A 12,783-nucleotide genomic window follows, 5' to 3' on the forward strand; every position below is an offset into this window, starting at 1 on the left:
TGATTAGATGTGTGTTTTTAAAAGATAAATAAGAACTGGAGGAATACAAAATGATTTTTTGAATAGTAGACTTTCTTTTGTAGAAAGTTTCTTTTGTAGAACAGTTTTAGGGTCACAGATAAATTGGGCAGAAAGTACAGTTCCCAAATATGTTCTGCCCCACACATTTTAGCCTTTCTCATTATCAACATTGCCCATGACAGTGGTACATTTGTCATAACTGAGAGACTTATATTGTCACAGCTTTATCATTCAAAACCTGTAGTTCACGTAGAGCTCACTCTTGGTGTTGTACGTTCGATGTGCAATGTATAATGACATAAGTCTACAATTAAGATGATCAGCATTTGATACAAAATAAAATTTATAGTAAAGATGGTTAAGGCTTGATGTTATGGAAAATTTGATTAGGTTGATGTCTGTAAAGATGAAAAGAAGTCAATGACTCTAGGAAGTAGAATATGCAAATTATAGTCACAAATTTGATAGAGGTATAAAGGTAAGAAAAATGTTAAGAGGGACTCTAGCTTGCTTAAGTTAAGAACATTTTTCCACAAATCAAGTGGATAAGAAAGATCCTATTTATGACTTTATTAAATTAAATTCCAATTCTAAGATCTCAGCCTACCAAGCTGCTAAGGCTGCCTCCCTCTACCTCTTCTCCAGGGTGTGTCTCATTTCAAGGAGTTCTGGTTCAACCTCCCCCAGTTCAATGGTTATCTGTCCAATATTACCATCAAGGGTCCTTTGCTCTAGTCCCCTTTGTCCCTTTGGCTCCTAAAGTATTACTACTTCCAGATCACAGGAACTATTGATAAGGCCAAGTGCAACCATCCCCCTTGAAAATTCCCCCTCACCACCTCCTAGGGACATAGTCATGGAAGCACCACACAGGTCCCCTACAGAGATCTTCTCAGACATCTCTTTACTTCCTAGTTGGCATCCTCTCCTTCCTCTCTACTGATCTCAAAAACCTTCCTCAACTCCTCTCTCTGTAACTTGCTTAGGCCATTTCCAAAGACCAGCCCTACAATCCAAGGTCAGCCAGCATCCCTGAGGCTTGGAGTCACTCTGGGCAACTTCTCACTGTATGAGAGAGTGATACTGTTTTTAAATAAATGAGTAAGAAAAGTATGAGGAGAAGCAGCACCATTCCACATATCAATACATTATTTCACTAAAGTGTAGTACCATTCCCTAAGGGAGGAACATGATAAGATAACTAGGTTTAAGGCAGGACCCCACAAGTCTGGATGCTGGTGTGATGAGTTGTGATGCCGTTGGGATGTCCAGGAGGAACATTAAAAGACAATTACCTATATAAATCTGCAACTCTATAATTAACTTTTTGTAGAGTTCAGTCCAAATTTCAATTCTTTTACTACTTTTCCATTTCTAATATGGACCAATAACATTACTATGCAATAGTTCATAGAACCAAGTCTATTTATTTCCAGCACTTCATTTGATTCACAAGTTTTACCAGGGTTCTGAAAACCCCTTATAATTTCATGTTGGAAGAAAATGATAAGAACAGAAATTTAACAAAATATTGTCCCTAGAAGTCTTAAGGCCCATAAATTTATTTAAGGTTCTTCAACTTTAAAACAAAATATTATAGGAGAAGAAAATTGTCTTTGGAGATGAATGTCTTCTTTCCAACTGACCACAATCTCTTTTCTGTTTCACTTAACTCCTACAATGCATTGTTGGGCAAAAAAAAAATGATTAGTTCATAAAACATTTAATAAACTGTAAGAAACTTTCCCTCAAAAATCTGTTGAATTAATCTCTAGAAAATGCCAGCTGATTAACATAGGCCGCCAACTTCCATGACTATTGACTACTGCTGAAAGTGTAGTGTTCCAAAGACAGGAAACGCTCAACCGTGGTTCAAAGTGTAAAAAGTTCAAGTTGTAAATACTTGAGATTACAAAGCCATGCCATGAGCACTGTACTTTCACTTACTGTAACATGAATAGATTTTCATCCTTATCATTCATATCACACTGGGATAAGTTGCTAAACTAGGTCACAGCTTCAGCAAAGGAAAATATAAGCTGAGAAATACCGGAGTCTATTACATGCAAGAGAGGTGCAAACCAAAGGCAGTGGCACCTGGTGACTCCACAGTGATCCCATGGTCACCCGCTATAGAGCTGGAGGAAGAACTTACAACTCTTCTCAAGGTTTCTTCTCACTTCAGGGCGGGAAGAAAGCTCCCCCCGGTGAGCCCAACATGCTCTCCTTCTTCATTAGTGAGCATGGTAGAGATGTGCCACTATGAGATGTTTAGATGTTTATGTCATTTGGATCTTTTACCACACACATCTCAAAATCTGGCCCAAACCTGCAATTAGGGTCTGGAGCCAAAAACCAGCACTCCTACCATCAAGATGGTAAAATTAAGAGTGAAGCAGGGGGTATCGCAATACCAGATCTTCAACTCTACTACAAAGCAATAGTAACAAAAACGGCATGGTATTGGTACCAAAATAGACAGGTAGATCAATGGTACAGAATAGAGGACACAGACACAAACCCAAATAAATACAATTTTCTCATACTAGACAAAGGGGCCAAAAATATGCAATGGAGAAAAGATAGCCTCTTCAACAAATGGTGCTGAGAGAATTGGAAATCCATATGCAACAGAATGAAACTAAACCCATATCTCTCACCGTGCATGAAACTAAACTCAAAATGGATTAAGGACCTCGGAATCAGACCAGAGTCCCTGCAGATTATAGAAGAAAAAGTAGGTCCAGATCTTCAACATGTCGGTTTAGGACCAGACTTCCTCAACAGGACTTCCATAGCACAAGAAATAAAAGCAAGAAACAATAACTGGGAGAGATTCAAACTAAAAAGCTTTCTCTCAGCAAAGGAAACTAGCAACAATGCGAAGAAAGAGCCTACAGAGTGGGAGAAAATCTTTGCCAATCATACTTCAGATAGAGCACTAATCTCCAGAATCTATAAAGAACTCAAAAAACTCTACACCAAGAATGCAAATAATCCAATCGACAAATGGGCTAAGGAAATGAATAGACACTTCACAGAAGAAGATCTACAAGCAATCAACAAACATATGAAAAAATGTTCAACATCTCTAGTAATAAGAGAAATGCAAATCAAAACCACCCTAAGATTCCATCTCACCCCAATTAGAATGGCGATTATCAAGAATACAAGCAACAACAGGTGTTGGCGAGGATGTGGGGAGAAAGGTACACTCATACATTGCTGGCGAGGCTGTAAATTAGTGCAGACACTCTGGAAAGCAGTGTGGAGATTCCTTAGAAAGCTTGGAATGGAAACACCATTTGACCCAGCTATCCCACTCCTTGGCCTATACCCAAAGGACTTAAAAATCAGCATACTACAGAGATACAGCCACTTCAATGTTCATAGCTGCTCAATTCACAATAGCCAGATTGTGGAACCAACCTAGATGTCCTTCAATTGATGAATGGATAAAGAAACTGTGATATATATATATATATATATATATATATATATATATATAATGGAATATTACTCAGCCATAAAGAATGATAAGATTATGGCATTTGCAGGCAAATGGATGAAATTGGAAAATATCATGCTAAGTGAGATAAGCCAATCTCAAAAAACCAAAGGACGAATGATCTCGCTGATAAGTGGATGATGACACATAATGGGGGGTGGGAGGGGTTAGTGTTAGGGTTAGAGTTAGGGTTAGGGAGGGGGGCAAGAATGGAGGAAGGAAGGACTGTATAGAGGGAAAAGAGGGGTGGGAGGGGTGGGGGGAAGGGAAAAAATAACAGAATGAATCAAACAACATTACCCTATGTAAATTTATGATTACACAAATGGTATGCCTTTACGCCATGTACAGAGAAACAACATGTATCCCATTTGTTTATAATAAAAAAAAAGATGATAAAATTGGGCAATTTTCCAAGATGTTCTAAAATCCTAAATAAATAAGGAAAACACAGTTGCCTATGCACTTAACAGAGGAAGGCAATTTCACATGGTAGTTTTCCTCTGTGACGTGTAAGTGAGATTCTGATAAAATTCTGACAGCATCTATGGCTCCTTGTCAGAGATCCAGAAATAATAGGTTCCTGCCTTCTTCACCTCTCCTCTTTGAGAAAATATAAAAATGAGAATATTATAAGCAAACTATAATAGAAGACTAGGAATCAAAGGAATGCCTTCCTTTCTAGCATGTAACCAAACAAATGACCTAAACAATCTGAATAACAAGAATTCTTCCTTGGTTGGACAGAGCCAGGAAAGAACTGGGGCAATCTGATGTAGAAAGGATAGAAGTGCTACACTCCTAACAGCCCTTATTACAGTGAAGAGTGAACTTTTTCAAAACAACTTTATATTAATTCAACCAAAGCATTACTGATTGTCTCTTACATTCAAAATGTGACCACAAGTGGTTTTTTCCTTAAGTGTTTATCATGTGGCATACTAACTCATTAGCTAATTAGAACATTATAAAATAGGATATTATATGCCAGACACTGGACTGGATGCTGGGACACTGTGGTTATATATAAACATAGGAGTAGTATTTTCAAAGAGCTTATATTATCTGGAAGAAAAGACAATAAGGAACTCATTCAATAAGCAATTCATTCACTAATGCTGGACAGAATATGAAATGTACAGAAGAGGCAATGAGAATTCAGCTAAGGGCTCCATTTGGCACTGATAATATCAGAGCAGGCTTCAAGGAGATAGTTGGCTTTGACAGGGACCCAAAATGAGTGGTAAGGCATTTTTAAATGAGTGTTGTATATTTTCCCATAACAAAAATAGTGCATGTTCACAACACGAGTGGAAGCCATTCTATGGAAGAGGGGATTTTAAGGAAGGAAAAACAATCACCAATGGCCCCATAGATCCAAACATTTTAGACAGAGTGGTAGAAAGGAGGACACGCCAGGAGAAGGGGCAGGATACACCAAGACACAGGATGGGGAAGCACAAAAGGGGTGAGAAAACATCAAGAGAGTTAGTTTAGTTGAGACACAGGGTTTACGTAAGGAGAATGGAATAGTCTCTGTCTACCCCATAAACCTAAAACAAGTACCAAAATGCCAAAAATCCCAACAGGGGCTGGGTTACAATGCTACTGGAGAGAAAAGTAGTTGACAGCCCTCCTCCCCTTGGCCCCAAACCCCACTTTGTCTTTGGGAGTTGGAGACTTCTCAGCAGTGTAACTGAGCAGCGCCCCCTTTCCACATACCTATTAGCATCTTCGAATTTCCTAGGGGTCTAAAAATTCTACTTAAATTAAGAGACCTGCCACTCTGAATCTTTTCAAGGGACAAAAGTGTCACGGCATGTCATATAGACTGCAGTAGCCCTGACCAAGACCTGATTTCAGGAAGGGCTGGACCCTGCACAGAGCTCACCATATTAACTAGAGGTCTGTGAATTCCAAATTTAGAGACACCATGAACTTGGATAGGAAAAAAAGAAGTACATCTTTATTTTCACTTATCTTCAAATGCAATGTAGCATTTCCTTCTATTACAAACCAGACTAGTGTTAGAAATATTTGTGACTTTGTAAACAATAGGAAATGCAGGTAGGTTCATACCATAGTACAATTGCTGCAATTAATTCGAAATACAATTTTATCATCATTTCAAAGTTGGTAATTAGACCCACCACTGGATCTTGTTATCAAATGTGCAGAGAAGCAATTTTTAGAACTATTTGATTAAAAGTGTTTCTTTCTAATTAGCCTCCTTTATAATCATGTATTTTCTACTATTTAAATACATTATTCTTAGAAAAGTTCATAGGTTTTGAACTCTCAAAGAAGTCCATGGCATTAAAATAATTAAGAACTTATAGCCATACAAGAAAAAGAAATTTGGTCTAAAAGTCAGATTCAGTACCATGCCTGAGAAATAGAGGGAAGTTTGTTCTGAATACAGCAAAGTGGTCAAAATATAGTGAGAAAGGGCAGGAGTTGCCCTCTGAGAACATTCCCCAAAAGTCACACCACTTTTTAAGGTGACATGTTAATACAATCACTTTTAAAACTGTGGCGGAAAGGCATGATAAGAATCAACAGGAACCTAGGGTCTTGAGATATGGAGAGAGGGAAATCAAAGATCACATCTTTTAAGAATTTGCTTTAAGTCAAAGGCACTAGCCCTGCCTTTTGGCCCCGCCCATCACCAGATTTCACTTGTTTTATGCCTTTCTAAGGCTATTGATGCTTTCTCCTGCTTCTACTCAGCCTCGCTGGATGCATGTAACCCCACTGGGTGGGGAGATCAGGATGAGGAAATGGCAACTTACACATTGAATTGATAAAATTGTACCATTAAGAACTTTGATTCTGAGCAAACATCACTCAGAAAGGAAGAATGTTCTCTCCCCTTATACTATCATAATCATATGAACAAACTGACCAAGATCCTCCATGAAATCAAAAAGATCGTAATTAGGACTGCTTGCCCAAAAGCTAATAGCCAGATGGAGACAAATGGGAGAATTATAGCCTGATGAGGGTACCCAGCATAAAAGGAACATTGTTCTTTTTCCTTTGCATGTTGCCTTTGCAGATCTCTGGTTCCTCAGTTGAGTGGCAAAGTGACATTGGGCTCTTTAGATGTCTGGTTTCAGTGATGATTGAGGCACAAGCAGATTCTACACTGGGAAGATAAGAAAACCTCTGAATGACACAGAGATGTAGGGCTAAGGGTCCATGTGAGTTCTGTGGGAGCAGTACCATGACTTTTTACCTTCCTTCGACAGCAGCAGGTGGTAACCAGAATTAAGTTATGGAGACACATGAACCCCTGAGGATTTTTGGAAATCAATAAGGAGGGCTTCTAGAGGGAAAATATTTTTCCCCCTTTGGTCAAAGAGGTAGACCTTTAAGAGATTGATATTTGGATGTTACCATAACCTTAGCTTCATTTAGTAACAGTTGGGCAAAACTAAGTATAAACAGGGAATTAAATATTCACATTGTTGGCTCTGGGGGACTTATGTCCAAAGAAAGAAATGAGGACTCTAGATTTAAAGCTCAAATTAGTTTTTCCTGTTTCTCTCCTCTCTACTTTTGAGATAAGAATTCACCCTGTTTTTGAAACCATTACATAAAGAAAAGTCTTATATAATGTGGAACTTCTAGTTAGAAAACAATAATGAAGCAAGTAACCCAGATTGTCTTTTCTTGCTTTGAGAAATACAGCTGAAGAATATGGTTCATAGGACAGTCAAGTCACCTAATGAGAGTTCCATGAAATGAGGCAGAAGATACTTCCCGGCAGCTCATCTAGGGGAAAAGATGGATCCAAGCTAAAAGAAAGTATTGACAGAGAAAGAAAACAACCAGGAAAGTTCTGGGGGTTTGAGATATCCATGGAAGAGACTCAGTGGTGGAAGAAGCCACTATGGAAGTCAAAGCCTCTTAAGCCCAATCAAGATGACAGCCTCCCAAAAGCATGGAAACAAACTTCCCTGGCAGAGTCTATGGGGAAAAATCAGTGGGGAACCCAGCTGAGATTGAAGTCCCTGGCAAGAAACTTGAGAAAAGGACCTTCAACAAGGCCTAAGTAATCCTTGGACAGTTTCTGATTCTAAAGAAAGAAGAAAACCTCTTTTGGGAATGGCTGAAGGACACATGAGGGCCAATGCCAAGCAGTCCCACCACTGCTGTGGATCATTTTTGAATGGTGTAACAGCGCGAGTCTCCAGGCAGGGTTTGCAGTAACTGGGGGCTCCTCCCTGTCCTCTAGAAAAGACAAGAACTCACCTCTGATGTACTCCAGGGTCTTTGGGGAGTTCTCTCCCTCCACAATTTCAATGTTTTTGGAATTCTTGTTCTTGGCTTCATCTCCTTTACTCCTCCTTCCCCTGCCACTTTCATGACTGCAATTACCAGCTGTCCTGGCCCCTTTCCTCAGTGGCCTTCGAAAAGAAGAAAAAGAAAAAGAATTTCTTAACTCTATAAATAAATTTTTAAAAAGTAGACTTTATTTATTTAACTGTGAAGTCAGAGCTTTGCAAGGATATTCAAAACAGGAAGAATTTGAAATGAACTTTAAAAACAGAATCATCCTCATTCTTAGGCCAAGCCCAGATAATGATGCTATCTGTACAGTCCAGTTCAAAAGAAGGGGGTTGAAAGAGGTAAAGAATGGTAAGCATGTAATTGTCTAATATAATCACATAGCTAGGATTGGGTCAAAGTTTTTAACACTGAAATATTGTACATATCAAGCAGAGTTACACACAGTCACTCCTGATCAGCTACAAACCCAAATAAATTGGAGAAGAAAGTCTGATCCCCTGGAGATATGTCCTCAAATGACTAGCTGTTCTGGGTTAACAGCTAGGATAAAACTTAAAAGTAGAAACCAAGATACATCCACTTTACCCTGAAATGGGTCTTTTATTCTTGCTATTATATTGCCATAGAGAAAAGAGACTATTTCAATGAAATCTTAGAAATGAAATCTTAATTTCTATATTACATTGTAAATAATGATTCAACAAATAATTATAGAACACTTTCAAAGGGTTAGACATTATGATTATATACTCATTCAGTCATTTGATAATTAAGTATAGTCATGTGCCACATAACAATGTCTTGGTCAAAGACGGTTCAGATTTGCATGTGTGACAGTGGTCCCTTAAGATTATAATGGAGCTGAAAATTTCCTATGGCCTAGTGCATGAGAGGCAAGAGAAAAGGAAACTGTAGAAGAAGAAACAGAAGAACCCCCAAAGAAAAGTCACAGTGAAGAGTTTAGCAGAGGCTTTTGCAGACCTCAACAAGGTCCTTAACAAGATTTTAAAATGTGGATTCCAGCACAGAAAGCTTTGTGTTGCTCACAAACAAGTCTACAATAAAAAAAAAAAAAGAAACAAAGTGAGCAAAATACCATGAACATATTTCTGAAATGAGTGACAGTTCTGAAGAAGAACCTCAAGATGATCCGGGAAAAGGCATTGTTACCAAAGGAGATGGTGACTCCATGCATGTTACTGCCCTGAAGCTTCCCGTGGGACAAGATGTGGAAGGCGAAGACAGGGATGCCAATGATCCTGACCCTGAATAGGCCTAGACTCCTGTACATGTTCGTGTCCTAGATTTTAACAAGAGTTTAATAATAAAAAATAAATTAAAAATTTTAAAATTGAAAAAAAAAAGAATCATCCCCCACAGTAGTAAAAGAAGAATGACAAGTTTATGTTAATAGAAATCAAATTAAATTCCTTATCATACTTACTAAAAGGTCCGCATTTGTGGGAATATCTAGTTGGTAAAAACTCTTTTAAGATAATTGGCACTTAACAACCAGAAGCAATGCAGCGGTAAACAAGAGGACAAGGACAAGTTTGAAAGCTGAGAATCAGTTTTTCTATCTAAAGACTCCTGTGTTTTATTAGAAAAAGTGAGAAAGTGGGAGATAAATAGCATGAGAATGAAAAAAGTAAAATAATTTAACATGTTCTTTAATAATTGCTTATGCCTTTTCAAATAGAAGAAAGTTGAAGCCTCAATATTGAAAAAAGTAGATTCGAGGTCATTCCTTTTTCAATAGAAATTCTTCCTGTATCCATCTCTAAACAGCACTGCTTGAATTTTTAATTGAATGTTTTTATGCTTAGGAAGCCACCGATAATGGCAACAAGGACAGCAAATAATAATTCAAGGTCCTTTGAAAATCTTAACTTCAAGTAAACAGCAACACAATACTTTCAAGCTGAAATTAACAATTTAAATTGTCTAGTACTTTCACTGAACATAAGAATACCATACTGGTACTGGAAGAGAGGGGAGTGGACAAGAACAGAAGCAGATCATTCTTTATGACTGTTTCCTTTATCATTCAAGGACAAAAGAAAGCTATTATTTTCAGGGTCCTATCCTTGATAGAAAAAGGTGATGACAAACAGAAAACTTGTTCCAGAGTCTGAGCTGGCCTCTCATCTGTCTGGGTCCCTGACCATTTTAAGACCTCCATACTCCTCCAGAATATGTCCCATTCTGTGAACAGACTTGGGGAGGAGAGGCTTTTATCACATGGTACAGCAAAAGAAAAAATTAAAAATAAAATAAAAACTGGGAATGTGAAGTCTGTGGTCTAATCCATACTCATCACAAAAAGTCCTGTGACCTTGAACAGTAACCAAACTCTTCTTCTGTCAATTAAAGAGGACAGACTCCATCGGGGCAGGCAAATTTCTTCTGTAAATATAGCCACATAATAAAGATCTGGGGCTTTGAGGACCACACAGTCTCTGTCCAGCTACTCAACTCTGCCACTGTAACACAAAAGCAGCCACGGACATTACATAAACAAAGAAGTGTGACTGTGTTACAATAAAACTATAGAAACAGCAGAGGTTTGGTCCACAGGCTATCGTTTGTTGACTTCTTGGCTAGATGACCTTTTAGACTCCTTCTAACTCTGAAATTCTGTCAATCTATAATTCTAGGTAAGTGCTCTACCAACCAAGCCACATTCCCAGTTCCTTAATCTATGATTCCACAAATGAACAAGGCTATGTAAGACCTAGCAAATGAACTTGAACTGTCCTAGAAGATAATGCAAATGGATCCAGGAAGACTTCAGGGAAATTCAGAATGCTTTGGTAATTTGGGGAGTTTATAAATCCGCCTTTATCTAGAAAGTACACTAAGAGAGGGAAAATTAAAGTTGTTGAAAAGAAAGTAATAAAACTGTCTTTATTTATGGGAGATAAGTCATGCATATTCAGATACCAAAAAGAGACAGATAGTGGAGGAGGGAGAAATTATCAGAATAAGTCACACATAGGCCAGTCAGCTATCTATTTATGCCTCTGAGATCTGTCCTGTGTTTTGCACCTGTTCTGCATTGTATTCAGGGAAAAATATTTCACAGCTGCCTTTGCCTCTGGTTTCTACATACATTCAACCAATGGAAGGTGTTGGGTGAATATAAGGGATAGTGGAGTATTTCTCTTCCTTTCTCTGTTTTGTTTTTATTTTTGTAACATCTCAGGTAACTATGGACTCTCGCTCCAGCTGCTCCTTGTGGTTCCATTTCTGCTGAGTGATGTTGGTCTCTGGCTTCAAGTAACACTGCCCCTTTACTTTACCCCTCCAGTCTAAAAATAGAAACAGCTTATTACTCTTCTATAACTTCTGAGATGCCCCCAAATTTATCTTCCCTCTTTCCTGTCTCAGTTCTTCTAAAAACTGTCATAAATACCTTATATTAAATTCCTTCTGTTTAAAAGAGTCTATTTTCATGGTTGGAAAATAAACTGGTATATACCAAAAAATAAATTTAATTCACTATAGCACTGACAATCAGGAAATTAGATTTTTAAAAATACAACTTGCAATAGTATAAAAAATAAAAAATACCTAGGAATAAAACTAATAAAAGATACACAAGGCTTTTACCCCAAACACCATAAAACACTATTAAGAGAAATTACAAATATGTAACTAAATGAAAGGGAATTGTTTTTTATATAGAACACACAGGCACTAACTATAAAAGATAGATAAATTAGGCAATAATAAATTTAAATGCCCTGACCCTCAAAGTACACGATTAAGACAGAGAAAACAAACCAAAAATGAGAAAGATATGTGTATACATATACATGCATATGTATATACATATGTAAATACATGAATTTGTCCCCATATTCAACCAAGAACTAGTAATCATATATAAATAAATATATATATATGTATATGTTAAATCTTCTCCCATATAAATAATACAAAAAATGGAAAGGAACTAGAGCATAAAGATTATCCAAGTGCCCCATAAAAGAATAAAATGTGTGGCTTCATTACCAATAAAGGAAATTAACATTGAACAATACCACACCAGACGTGAATATGACTAAAATTTAAAAGATTGGCAATATGTAAAATTTGTAAGGCTGTGGACATTAAACCTCATGAACTGCAGGTGGGAATGTAAATTGTTGCAACAACTTGAGAATATTTTGGCACTATTTACTAAAATCTGAATATATAAACACTATATCTTCTAGTAATTCTAGAAGCTCCTTGCTACACACACAATAGAAAACATACCTGTGTGCCTCAGTAGACATATATTAGTTATGATATCCAAAAACAAGGTATAACCCACCTGTCCATCACCAATAAAAGTGGTGGATAATTACATGTTGCTGCAATATAGCACTATACAGCAGTGAAAGTAAACAAAATACATAAAACAATGTGAATAAATTTTATAAAGTCAAGCAAAAGAAGCCTCTTCAGACAAGATCCATTGTACCTCTAGGCCCACTCTCTACCCTTCTCTGCCCATTTCTGTGTCTGGGGCCTGGCCAGCATGGGCTTCTTCAAATGGGGGACATACACTCTGGTTTCTGACCAGGTACAGACAACAAGAGGAAGATCAAAGGCAGATCAAAAGTCAAAATATTTGTCCCTTTGGGCTCGCTGTCAGGGCATTGTTCGTGGTAGCTACATTCCTTTGCTACTGATCGGGTGTCCCCCACAGTAATAGCAAGCACAGGGTTCCTGTAGCTATTTGTCCCTTCCCTGGACCCTAAAGGTCTAGAGATAGTGAAGGCTCCCCACCCCCCACTGCCCTGGAGTGCTGTAGTATCCCTTCTTGATCTTTCAATCTTTAACCCTTTAATCTTGTTCACAACTTGTATATGATCTCTTTGTGAAACTCCTTTAAATTCTCCTTTTAAATATGTTATTGCTTCCCTCCAGGAACCCAATCTATACCAAGTCAGACCCTTCACTTACAA

The sequence above is a fragment of the Sciurus carolinensis genome, chromosome 7 (genome assembly GCF_902686445.1).
Source record: "Sciurus carolinensis chromosome 7, mSciCar1.2, whole genome shotgun sequence".
Taxonomy (NCBI): Eukaryota; Metazoa; Chordata; class Mammalia; order Rodentia; family Sciuridae; genus Sciurus; species Sciurus carolinensis.